Source organism: Drosophila tropicalis, unplaced genomic scaffold, assembly GCF_018151085.1.
Source record: "Drosophila tropicalis isolate 14030-0801.00 unplaced genomic scaffold, ASM1815108v1 contig_805, whole genome shotgun sequence".
NCBI lineage: Eukaryota > Metazoa > Arthropoda > Insecta > Diptera > Drosophilidae > Drosophila > Drosophila tropicalis.
Window position 1 is genome coordinate 3,337,033 of NW_027173295.1, and position 13,267 is coordinate 3,350,299.

At 37.3% G+C, this 13,267-nt stretch overlaps 2 long non-coding RNA genes across 2 annotated transcripts; both read left to right on the plus strand.

The window, feature by feature from the left end:
• Positions 1-11,146: 11,146 nt before the first annotated feature.
• On the plus strand, positions 11,147-11,614 carry LOC137580086 (uncharacterized). Its single transcript, XR_011032937.1, has 2 exons — positions 11,147-11,242; positions 11,318-11,614. It is a non-coding gene; the product is annotated as an uncharacterized lncRNA (long non-coding RNA).
• A 988-nt stretch (positions 11,615-12,602) lies between these two features.
• On the plus strand, positions 12,603-13,073 carry LOC137580083 (uncharacterized). The gene is made up of 2 exons (XR_011032934.1): positions 12,603-12,701; positions 12,777-13,073. It is a non-coding gene; the product is annotated as an uncharacterized lncRNA (long non-coding RNA).
• The last annotated feature ends 194 nt before the right edge of the window (positions 13,074-13,267 follow it).

Here is a 13,267-nt window from a genome sequence, read left to right on the forward strand (position 1 = left end):
AAGTATTCCAACTACAAACGTCCCTTGGTCGTTAATTGGCCTGGCCATTAAGTAAAAGAAACAACTTCACAACTTCACAAGGACTCTCAAGTCACGAACATTACCAACTGTTATAGATACCAAATAAGACAAATGCATTTCTAGAGTAGTTTATGATTAATAAATTGGAGTTCATATATGCTATTATGGACTCAAAATATCTACATATATTCACATGATGTTTCCGTTTCTCTTCTTAACTATATTTGTGTATACATAAATGGCTTATAAACTAAAGCAGGAATATGGTAAGATATATTTTCTAAAAATTTATCAAAATGTGTGAAAAAAAAACTCATTTGAATACCACTTTTTCCGATCCCTAAACCTTTGAGCACTTTTCTTGAAAAAATTGATCAGTATGGCAAAGGAACTTTGAATGTTTGGTCAAACCAACAAAAACTATATAGTCAAAATTGTTAGGAAATCCCTTAATATCCTTCTAGAGACGAAAATATCTTAGAGATTGAAAATCGATAATCCAATTTTCATAATTTTGAGCTTTTGAGTTGGATCCAGGATATAAAACCAAAACTAACAACGTTTCCCTCTACCAAAAGTTAACGAAACTTTAAGCGGATCTGGCTCAGAAAGTTGGTAAGAGAAATTAAGCATTTTGGGAGACGAATCTGACATTTTAAGGGAAAATCGTTTGTTGACCAAGTTTGGAGGTAAATTCCAGGTTTCAAGGGGGAAAATTCACTTCTTCGCTCCCCGAAGACCCGATACTGTATCATCGTGCTGACCATTTTCAAATATGTTAAATAAGAGAGTCTAAAATACTTAATATTTAGATCATTTATTGACTATAGAGAAGTACAAATTATATGTATAATTAATTAGGTATTAATTTTAACAGATTGTATTAGTTTTAAAAGAATAACTTTAAAATTAGACCTAAAACCCACTTAAACTATCATTTTTCAATTGATCATTTAATAAGTCTTATTGTTAGTTCTGAAGTCCTGGATAGTCCTTAACTTTACTATGAATTCTAAATAAAATTTGTATAAATTTCTAATTGAATTTCAATAAGAACATTCAGAAGATAAAACAATTTATCTAATTTTTTTTTTAATTGACTTATTTGTATATTAAAAAGGAAAATATGTCAACTCTTATCCCATTAGTTTATTCCTACTTCTTGAATAGCCTCTTGCCGTTTCCTTTGCATTTCCGACTTTGACATTAAGCAGCTGTCACTTTCTGGCATTATTGCAGTTCACCCCTTCCCAGCTGACCATCATCACTCCCTTCTATTTGCCATCAAGTGTAGCTAATTTACTGTGCCTTGTGCCTCAGTCCATGGTCGAGCCTTTCCTTTTTGGTAGAAGGGGACAGAAAAAAAAAAAGGAAAAGGAAATCCTTTTGACTTCAAAGAAGAGAAGAACTGTTGCTTGGAGTGCGTACTCAGTGGAGTAAGGGGTAAGCCATATTGGTGGTGGTGGTGGTGGCGGTGTGTGGGTGGTACGGTGGGTGCACAGCTACCCAACAATGTTGCCAAACACTTCACGTGGTAGGCTCGCCTTTGACACTGTCAAACGTGCTCCCAGTTTGCCAACCCTTTCTGCTTCAGCTCCAGCTGCTCCCTCCCCCTTACCCCTTTCCCATCTGATGGCTTGCCTGGTGCTTCAAGTGCATTTGTTTTTTTGGCTTTTGTTTTAATTGGCTTGCGCCTGGGCTTTTGAAGGAGTTGTGCTTGCTCCTCTGATCCTTTACTCCTAGATTTTCCTTTAACAAACTACATGCTTCGCTCATTAAACATTTACTCTCAACGCTTTGTCGGCGTGAACTTTGATGTTGACTTTGCTTTGGGTTCTCCGGTTCCAGCTCCTAGTCCTGCTCCAGCTTCTGCGCCTAGTCCCTCGAGTCCTCGGGGTGCAAGTACTGAGAGATAACCACTTGAGATTGCATCTCTCTTTATAGTCCTGCATCTGTCCTCAAAAAAAAAAAAAGAAAAAAAAAACCCAAAGGAGGAAAAAAATTGCCGTAAAATGTAAAAGAAAAATGCATTTGCCGCAATTTGTGGCGCTTGCAACGTCATCTAACATCCCCAGTTGCAGTTGCACTCACTCTTCTTCATTCACTTGTTGTCCTCGTTGTTGTGCTTTGTGTCTTTGCCTGCACTTTTTATATTTCCACAAAAATTAACATGAAATTTTTGTGTATGTGTGTGTGTGTGGGGGAAATGGAAATATGTGCATGGACAAGTGCTTTGGATTTTCACCTGAACTGAAGGATATGTTAACCTGCACTTTGCCAATGCAATGGAAGAGACTCACATGCATTTCCAACACAAAGCGGACTCATTCTAATAACATATTGAAAAATGAAATCAATAATCGTTAAATACAATTAACATCTGTTGTCTATCGTCTATCGATAAATCACAATTGTTTGCCATCTCTAAGCAGTGTTGCATAGGAATGTGTTGTAAACACAGCTGACGTCATTATACATACATCATTATCTCTAACTAAATAATAACATTTTAGGGCCAAACTCGATGTCAAGGCTAAATCTGATTGTGAGATGAACGTCTTTTCGGATACCACAGAATGGAAATCCCAATTGAATATCACATTGAATCCGAGATCTAATACAGTATCAAATTCTGGAATGGAGACGAAACTAAGACCTTTAATGAGAGGTTAAAACTGAAAAAAAGACAGTTTTTCAAAAGATTTTCTAATTACACTTTATGTAAACTCTTACAGTCACATAGATAGATACATGCCCCTAGAATTGGGAGAGTTCCTCGCTCTTTCTAATCCCTATACGGGGCATTTCCCTAGCTTTTAATTATGCTTAGCTGACAGAGCACTGAACACAGAGACCTACAATAATAACAATGGAAATGGCGATGGGCAACACGAGATGGCGAGAGGTGGGAGGTGGAACGGATGAGTTGGGAAGCTTAGGCCACTGGCGCCTGGCGATATGTGACAGCCATTTAATTTGATTTATGGCAAGTGAATAGCCTTGATTAGAGAGCACTACACAGCCGGAGCCTGCGGGTGAATTTAACTCAATTTCACATAAATCAAAAATGTAGCTAAAGCTTCCTAACCCCAACCCTCACCCTCACCCTTACCCTTATAAGGAAAAACGGAAAATCGTAGAGAAAGCAAAAAAAGAAGAGAAGAGAACCCATTCCATTCACCCGCTCCCTAGTGCACCTTGGCGCTAATCGCATTTCAATTGTTGAAACGAATTGCGAATTGAATGACGAGTGTGTGTGTGTGTGCGTGTGTGGATGGGTGGGTGTGTGGAAATGTATTTCATTTCCCCTTTGGGGAGTTGCCGACAAGTTCATAAAAGTAAAGCTAAGGTTTCTCGCTCTACTGCAACAATAAGCGAATTTAGGTGTCAAACAGCAGGTGGCAATGGCAGCTAACGGAAGTGGAGATTGGGGACTTGGATTGAAACTGGGGATGATGATATCTTAAACACAATCACACATGACTAAACTCAGAATGGAAAGAGCTGAGCAACAACAACAAAATGTTATCAGCCTCGAATGTTGTACAATTTTTGACATGGGTCTTTCTCTTGCCCTCTAACCTACCATACCGCCACCCCCTTTCTGGCCCCTCTTGCCAATCTCCTCGTATGAAAACCAAACAAAGGACCACTCACACACGCGCACGTATACAAAAACTTGTGGGTTTCTGTGAGGTAGGGATAGGAATAAGGATAAGGGATAGGGTATATCAATGGAAGGACAAACCACAAGAACATCAACTGATGGCAGATAAATTAAATTTTGCGGTTCTAAATGGGCAATCAATGAGGCGTTCCACCAAAAAGGCCAAATGTCAGAAAAAAGTAAAATAAACTTGAATTTAAAAAATACAAAAAACCCAAAATAAAAATAGAACAAACTAACTTACAAGCCAATAAACCTGCTATAGATACTTACATACATACATATATACACCTAGTTCGAATTGTGGGAGACTTCAATGATGAGGAACGCCCAGCACAGACAGCATCAAAAATATACATATATAAAGAAAACAAAAAAATAAACCAAGGGTGAATGGCAGGAAGAAATTGCTAGGTGAAACTTTGCGCTGCTACTTCAAATATTGACTCAAGTCCTGCTGCCGACTCAAGTGTGTGAGTGTGTGTGTGTGTACAGTTGACACCTCCAACTTGAGTATTGTCTGTGCCGCAGCCTTTGTGTCTGAGTGTTTGGGTCTGTTTATTGGTATTTATTTGACTGCCTAATCAAACAGACTACTACTTCATGGTAGAAGCTAGTCTGAATCTACAATACAACTAATATTGCATACAATAAGGAGCATGGCTACGAGGGGAATCCCCCAAAGGTAAGTCTGGCTTAAGGTAAATAACAATAAAAAGGGCACAGAAAAAACATAAACAGAGCAAAGAGAAAATGTTATTACCGATGAACTGAAATTATCGATCTGCCCTTATCAAGGTCCAATCAGATGACCTTAATTTTTGCTGTTTTTTTTTAGGTTATTCATTTTCCTATTCAAAACATGCGTTTTCGATTCGTTTTAGTCCTTCTCCATAACTTTTTTTTCTTTTATTAAGATGCTCCTAAAAAATCAGAGTTTCCAAACAAAATGCAACATTTCTGGCAGCTTTTCTAGGTTAAAAATCTGGTTTGCCCTTAGATTTCAATCCTAAAATTGTGTATAAAAATATTGAAATTTTGATCAGAAAGGAAATAAACTTTGATTTCTCAACATAGTCTCCTTTAAGGTTGATACACTTGATCTAGCGATGCTCCAACTTTTTTCAACCCGTCTGAAAAATAAGTTTTATCGAGGTCTGAAAAATGGGCGTCCTCTTCATTCGACTCTAATTTCTGCCCGGCGAGTGACTTTTTCAAGTTTGGAAACAAAAAGAAGTCGCACAGGGACAAATCTGGAGAGTACGATGGATGGAGCAGCAGTTCGTAGCCCAATTCGACCAATTTGGCCATGGCGACGGCGGAGGTCTGTTCTGATGTCGTCTTATGGTTATGCTTGTTGTCCGGAGTAAGCGCCGACAGCTTTCCCATGTCCAAAATTTCTTGCAGGAAACTGTCTCAGCTATCTTGCGCCCTTTCGATCGGCGAGATCCACGTTATCCTCCGTGGTTGTACTTTACGTGGCACCTGGACGTGGCTCATCAAAAACCGAAGTGCGACCACGTTGAACCAATTTTTGACGGTCGCCATCGCAGGAGAAGAGTCACCATACACAGCATCCAACCGCTCTTTGATTTCACTTAGTGATTTCCCTTCCAAAAACAAAAATCGAATCACCGATCCATATTGCTCTTTTTCCATTTTTCTAAAATCCGTGGACACGCTCGCTTCTACACGGAGTCAAAACAAAACCACAAATTCGGTTCGACTGAAATTTTTAGCTTTGTCGTCGATAAGATGGTTCTACACGATACTAAACTAAGTACTTATGGAACCACCCTCGTATAGTGTGATATTTGTTAATTCTTTAAAACGACTATACATGACTTCAAATAGAATTCATTGAAAGTTGAGATCTTAAAAAGTCCCAGTGACATAGGAATCAAAGGTTCTAATGAGCTAAATTTCCAAAGGCCTGGAATCGATTTGAAACTTTAACAATGTCAGAGATTTGTTTCAATTAACTCAAGAGAATCTAACGGAAATAATCAAGAAATAGGTCTGCCACTATTTTGTTGTGGTAGTCTTCATTTTCTTATATGCCCTTCAATTTACAAGATCTACAGGGTATGGCAAGGATAAAGCAAATATTCTATAGCCTTTAAGATTGCATTAAATATTTGCTGGCGATTTAATACATCATTATCCATAATGTGACCAAAGTTGGCAACAGATTTTCATAATGGTTATTTCATTGGCAGCGCCCATCCATTCCCGCATTATGCCCACCTACAACATCAACACCAGAATCAGAAGAGCAGTAGCAATACCAACACTATCTCGTCCCTATCATCCCTACTCGTTGTCGACATTTTACTTGCGGTTTTGTGCGAATTCAAAGCATCCGCATCAGAATAAAAGACAGAGAGAGAGAGAGAGAGAGACAGAGAAGTTGAGATAACGATAGAATGGGAATGTAGGGAAAGACGAGCTTCCTGCCAGTGCTTCCGGCTGCCGTTGAGTCGTGTGTGAAATATTAAAATTCAATTAAAATGGCGTTAATTCCAACAGCCAAGCGAATGTCGCGCTGCGTCTGTCATAATTGTCAACTCTTTGGGGGTATCCAATGCCAGCGGACATCCTCACATGTCATGTCCAGAAGCCTTTCCACGCTTTGCCATAATGATGCTCATCAAGCGAACCAACATTGAATGGACCAAACGACGTGGACCCGGCCAGAATGATGACGATGATGATGATGATGATTTTTCAACTCGGCCATATGCAAATTGCACTTCAGACATCGCCATTTATCATCAAGGGGCCGACGACCATCAGCAGACTGAGGGCAATCCTGGATGGAGCAATCCATTGGTGTCCAGTGCAACGATAATGGTTAATTAATAAATATATTTCAATCGTTGGTTCTCACTCATTTCATCTCATCTGTGTGAAGTAGCCATCAGGCCATTGATGCAACAAAAGTTGGTTGGCCTATAGGGCAATTGGTTACATCCATACATATGTATGTATGTACATATATCCATCTGTATTCTGCTTGTGTAGTTGAAAAGTTCATGGACATTTATTGGAATGTAAAGCTAAATGATCAAAAGCCAATTTTATTAAGATCCGGTTCCCTATTCTCGTTGGTTTCCAGTACTTTTTTTACCTCTAGTGTGGTATAACGCTTTGAAGTATAGACAAACGATTGTTTTCCAGGGCAGCAAAAAAGTCGTTACCCGACTTATGTATATAGTAGAAATAAAAGGATTAGATATGTATGTGTGCCTTCCCTTTCCCTTATGTGTGTCGGAGTGACCCGATTGACCCACTCGTTATTTAGAATAGGAAAACCTGTACCAGTCTAGACTGAAGTAGGTCAAATAAAATATACATAAGTACCATGGAGTCACTCGAAAACGAAACCAACATTCTACAAAGAAAATGGATTTTGAATTTTAGGGTTATTTAGGGTAATGCAGTACATTAAAAATTGTGTAGCGAAAAAAATTAAGTCGATTACCAACACAGATATTTTCAATAACAATCGATATACAATATTATAACTTCCTGTTATCTCTAACTAGCCAAATAATAACCTAACCTAACCTAACCTGGATTTCCGTAGACAATTTATGTTCCTTAGGACTTTCTGAGGACCCGTGAACATTTTATTGCACTTAGTAGTCGAGTTTGGGAACTAAAAAAAGTCAAAAGTAGTGATTTCTCCCTCTCACGTGCTTTTCCCTTTCTTAAATGCTGTTTACATTAATTCCATATATTTCTTCAAAACATTTGTTAACTGGGTAAATCTCAAGAGCTGAACGTGTGGAAGAAATTTACGTCAGTCATGTCTGTTTGAACTTATTTAAATTTTTTTTAAGAAAAGAACAAATGAAATGTATGTACAACAAAATACAATTCAAGATTAATCTTCTGATCCTTAAAACTTACCTTTCCATTTAGAATTAGCTATAGATTCTCTAATTTTCCCTGCGAATATCGCGGTATTTTGGAAATTTCAAAAACAAATCATTTAGAAAAAAATATATTTTAAACTAAAAACTTCTTTAAAAAAAAGAGTTGAGTATTAATTTGTTTTTATTTCCGTTCGTATAGACATGCTGGAAATGCCCATTCATATTAATAAACATAATTTTTAAAGAAAGCTAAAAAAAATAGCTAAAAATTGAAAGAAGCTAGAATTCCCGCAATTCTCTAAAATCACATTTTCCCGCATTGATATTTAAAAAAGCCAAATCGGTATTTTAAAAAAAAACTAAGTTGGCAACGCTGCTCAGTAAGCCCTGCGAGAGTTCTTGAAAATTATAAAACTTTCACTTGGCTTCGGCTCTTACTGCAATAAGGTTGTCTCGCAAAAGAAAAAAAAAAAAAAAAAAAAACGATTTTCAATATGGTATCGGTAAGTTGAATATTATTTTTAAGTGCATAATTTTTATAAGTTCTTAATCCGTTTAAATTAAACAATTTCTTTCAGATTGAGGAAAATCAAGCTTTCAATGACGAGTTCTCGGCACTGATGCTGGCCCTTAAACAAATGGAAGAAGCCCTGAATAAGAAGGAAGAAATCTTAAAGAAATTAAACAGCGATTTCAACCAATCTCTCCTTGAGTTGAGTCATAAAATTGACTTTTTAATATGGTTCATTGAGCAGACGAGACAATCACACAAAAATTAATCTGTCCTCCAAGAGGCCCATGATTCCGGTATTTAAGCCAATTATCTTGTACTAAATCCATTAACTAAATACTAAAAAAAAAATGTGGATATACTAATACTCCAAAGATATTGTGACTAATTAATTGTGTGTGTGTGTGTGTGTGTGTGGGAAGAAATTTGGCTCGATTCCGCAGTGACGAATTGAGGTTATACCCGATGACTAGGCAAAACTTGAGGTTATGTACGATCAATGGGCTATTCCTTGCTTGCTGGGCCACTTCACCGTCATTTCCCAGCAAATTATTAGGAAATTATTATTTTATCTAACTTTTCCTTCTTGTTTTTAAGTGTGCATCAGTGTATAGAGTTCCCTTAAGGATGGAAGGGCATGAATTTTCTGTCATCTTTGCCTCTTTTTGGTTTTTCGTTTCCAAGTTGAAAGTTATTTTTTCGAAAATTATGCACGACAAACAAAAAAGAAAAAGCAACGAAAAGGAATATTTGTTCAAAGTCCTTGGGGATATTATGCTGTTCAGTGAGATGCCAAAACTGATTTTCGAAATGCAGGCAAAATAGGAAACGAAAAGGAAAAAAAGGGTTGCCAAGGAACAACTAACCTAACCCGCTGTCGCCTCACCTCGTGCTTATGGCATCAACCTGCCGCATGCCACACGCACACGTGTCACAATTCGAATTTAAATAAGTTCGACATGCAGCAAAGTTGACAAACTGCCATTCCTTTGCCTCTCTCAACTCTTAATGATGAAATTTCAATAAATGTCATTTGGTGTTCATCTCTTTCGCTCCCTCTCTCTCTCTCGCTTTACAAGTTCTCCTCTTCTTCCACTGGGAGTTGGGGTGGAGGGCCATCCTGTGAAAAGTGTCAACATGGCACCTACCTAACTTCCCTTTTTTGTGTGTATGCGTGTGTGTGTGTTTGTGTGTGGATGGTGGGCGGGGCAACAGCTGTCGTTCAATGCGTTAATAATGACAGTTTTCGTTCGCATTTCCTCGCATATTTTTTTGGGATCCCCTCTGGTTTTTTTTTCGTTCTCTTTTGGTTAGTTGTGCTCTTGTTCCTGTCTAACTAGCCAGAGCTTTGGCAGTTATAGTCCTTGTCGTTCCCAATGCTTTCCCGTTTGGCTGTTAAATTTAATTACTTTTTCATTGCTCATACGCACTGTGCCCATATCGGCAAACGAGAGACAAAAGACAGAGAGCGAAAAAGAGAGAGACAGAGCGAATATGTGATTGAAATTCGTTGAAATTTGCATGTTACAAGAATATTGGCAACTGCAAAAACTACTGGACTCCAGGCATTCGCTCACTGATTGCAACCGGCGACTGACTGGTTGGTTCCCTGCTGCCGCCTCATCGTAATCGTCATCATCAGCATCAATAGTTGACAGTTTCATAGTCTCAGTTGTTGGCGCTTGTGACAATGGCATTTAATATTTGGACATGGCCAGACATTCAGGAAATTGTTGCAGCGAAATGATAAAATATTTGATCAAGCTTCAAGCCCCACCTTTCGTTTAACACCACACAAGATTGTCCTTTATATGGAATAACCCTTCGTAAACGATTGAAACTCATTATTTAACTAATAAATTTGGAATCTGAACTGGTTTTAACCCAAAAATAAACAAAAATTGTTCTAGAAGTTAATTGCCTTTGTATGTTAATTAAATAAAACGTTTCTAAATCGACAAGGCGCATTACTTTTTGATTTGTATGAACGAACACGCTTTGGAATGGGATAGATAGTGTCTCAATAAAAATATACAGCTTCTTATAAGAGCTGTTTGTGTGAGAGAGATGGTAATAGATGGCCTCAACTGAATATGAGCGAGACGGAGTTATGTTATATTTCTACTAACAATAAGATATCTTTCAATTCGATAGATGGTTTTTTACGACATTTAAATGTTATAGTGTTTCGATCTGACGAAATGTCAAACTTGATCTCAATTAGAAAATTAAAAGTTTAAGTACCAAGTTTCATTCCAGTGTCTTTCTAATTGAGGAGGTGAAGTGAATACATAAAGACGGACAGATGTCGACTCGGTTTCTCATGCTGATCAGGAATATATATAGTTTATGGTAATCTACAAGGCTATAAAACATCACTAAAATTTTTATTTTTTAAACCAGGCAACAATAGGGTAAAATGTATGTTACACAAGCACAAGGAAGGCTTTCCCTAGCTTCTTTAGCTCCACCAGGCGTATGTACATCTATCGTAGCCACTACTGGAACCCTAACTGTCCCCCCCACGGAAGCTCACGATTTATCCATCTGTCTGTATCAGCGCAAAGATCTCGGAAACTATGCAAGGTAGAGCCACCAAACTTGATAAGTAGACTCGTGTATTAACTAGGGTGATCAAATTTATTTTAAATTTAAGCCACGCCCACGCGGTTTTTGAGCCAATGCAATTAAATGTTGCTCTAGAATTAGTGCCATTAATTTAGAGGGAATACAAATTTGATCGAAATCGGTCTTAAGTAGTCATGGTTTTTACCTAAAATGCCATGAGGGCATAATTGCCCTTTGGCCTGAAGATAATAAAAGAAAGGTCCAATAGATCAGTTCTAAAATTCAAAATGATTTGCCATTAAAAATTATGTCTTACCAACCCTTCGACGCCCCGGCCATATAAAAACATCTTTAAAAAAGAAAGAAAGAAGCTAGAATTCCCGCAATTCTCTAAAATCACATTTTTCCCGCATTGATATTTAAAAAAGCCAAATCGGTATTTTACTACTAAAAACTAAGTTGGCAGCGCTGCTCAGTAAGCCCTGCGAGAGTTCTTGAAAATTATAAAACTTTCACTTGGCTTCGGCTCTTACTGCAATAAGGTTGTCTCGCAAAAAAAAAAAAAAAAAAAAAACGATTTTCAATATGGTATCGGTAAGTTGAATATTATTTTTAAGTGCATAATTTTTATAAGTTCTTAATCCGTTTAAATTAAACAATTTCTTTCAGATTGAGGAAAATCAAGCTTTCAATGACGAGTTCTCGGCACTGATGCTGGCCCTTAAACAAATGGAAGAAGCCCTGAATAAGAAGGAAGAAATCTTAAAAAAATTAAACAGCGATTTCAACCAATCTCTCCTTGACTTGAGTGATAGGATTCACTTTTTCATTGAGCAGACGAGACAATCACACAAAAATTAATCTGTCCTCCAAGAGGCCCATGATTCCGGTATTTAAGCCAATTATCTTGTACTAAATCCATTAACTAAATACTAAAAAAAAATGTGGCTATACTAATACTCCAAAGATATTGTGACTAATTAATTGTATGTGTGTGTGTGTGTGTGTGTGTGGGAAGAAATTTGGCTCGATTCCGCAGTGACGAATTGAGGTTGTACCCGATGACTAGGCAAAACTTGAGGTTATGTTCGATCAGGGGCTGTTCCTTGCTTGCTGGGCCACTTCACCGTCATTTCCCATCATATTAAGAAATTATTATTTGTGTGTGTGTAAGTGGGAAGAAAGCTGGCTCGATTCCGCATTTAAATGTCGCCCTAAAAATACTGTCATCAATATAGAGGAAATACAAATTTGATCGAAATCGGTCTAAAGTAGTCATGGTTTTTACCTAAAATGCCATGAGGGGCATAATGGCCCTTTGGCCGGAAGATAATAAAAGAAAGGTCCAATAGATCAGTTCTGAAATTCAAAATGATTTGGAAAATTGATTACCTAAAGGCTTAAGTAATCGTTTATTGAAATAGTTAAACATAAATTAAGTTAGATAATTGTAGTTACATAAGTGTATAAGGCAAATACTTTGATATCGTGTCATTCTCTCTCTCTCGCTCTTACTCTCTCTCTTTCGCATACAAACTGTGGCTCATTCACTTAACTATCTTTTGGAGCAAATGCAAACTGAAACCTCATCATGTCAGAGTGGCACTTTAGCTAAATAAAATCACTTTTGCTCCATATAAAAATGCCATTAAAAATTATGTCTTACCAACCCTTCGACGCTCCGGCCATATAAAAACATCTTTAAAAAAAAGCGTTGAGTATTAATTTGTTTTTATTTCCGTTCGTATAGACATGCTGGAAATGCCCATTCATATTAATAAACATAATTTTTAAAGAAAGCTAAAAAAAATAGCTAAAAATTGAAAGAAGCTAGAATTCCCGCAATTCTCTAAAATCACATTTTCCCGCATTGATATTTAAAAAAGCCAAATCGGTATTTTAAAAAAAAACTAAGTTGGCAACGCTGCTCAGTAAGCCCTGCGAGAGTTCTTGAAAATTATAAAACTTTCACTTGGCTTCGGCTCTTACTGCAATAAGGTTGTCTCGCAAAAGTTAAAAAAAAAAAAAAAAAACGATTTTCAATATGGTATCGGTAAGTTGAATATTATTTTTAAGTGCATAATTTTTATAAGTTCTTAATCCGTTTAAATTAAACAATTTCTTTCAGATTGAGGAAAATCAAGCTTTCAATGACGAGTTCTCGGCACTGATGCTGGCCCTTAAACAAATGGAAGAAGCCCTGAATAAGAAGGAAGAAATCTTAAAGAAATTAAACAGCGATTTCAACCAATCTCTCCTTGACTTGAGTCATAGGATTCACTTTTTCATTGAGCAGACGAGACAATCACACAAAAATTAATCTGTCCTCCAAGAGGCCCATGATTCCGGTATTTAAGCCAATTATCTTGTACTAAATCCATTAACTAAATACTAAAAAAAAATGTGGCTATACTAATACTCCAAAGATATTGTGACTAATTAATTGTGTGTGTGTGTGTGTGTGTGGGAAGAAATTTGGCTCGATTCCGCAGTGACGAATTGAGGTTATACCCGATGACTAGGCAAAACTTGAGGTTATGTACGATCAGGGGCTATTCCTTGCTTGATATCGTGTCACTCTCTCTCTCTCTCTCTCGCTCTTACTCTCTCTCTCTCTCT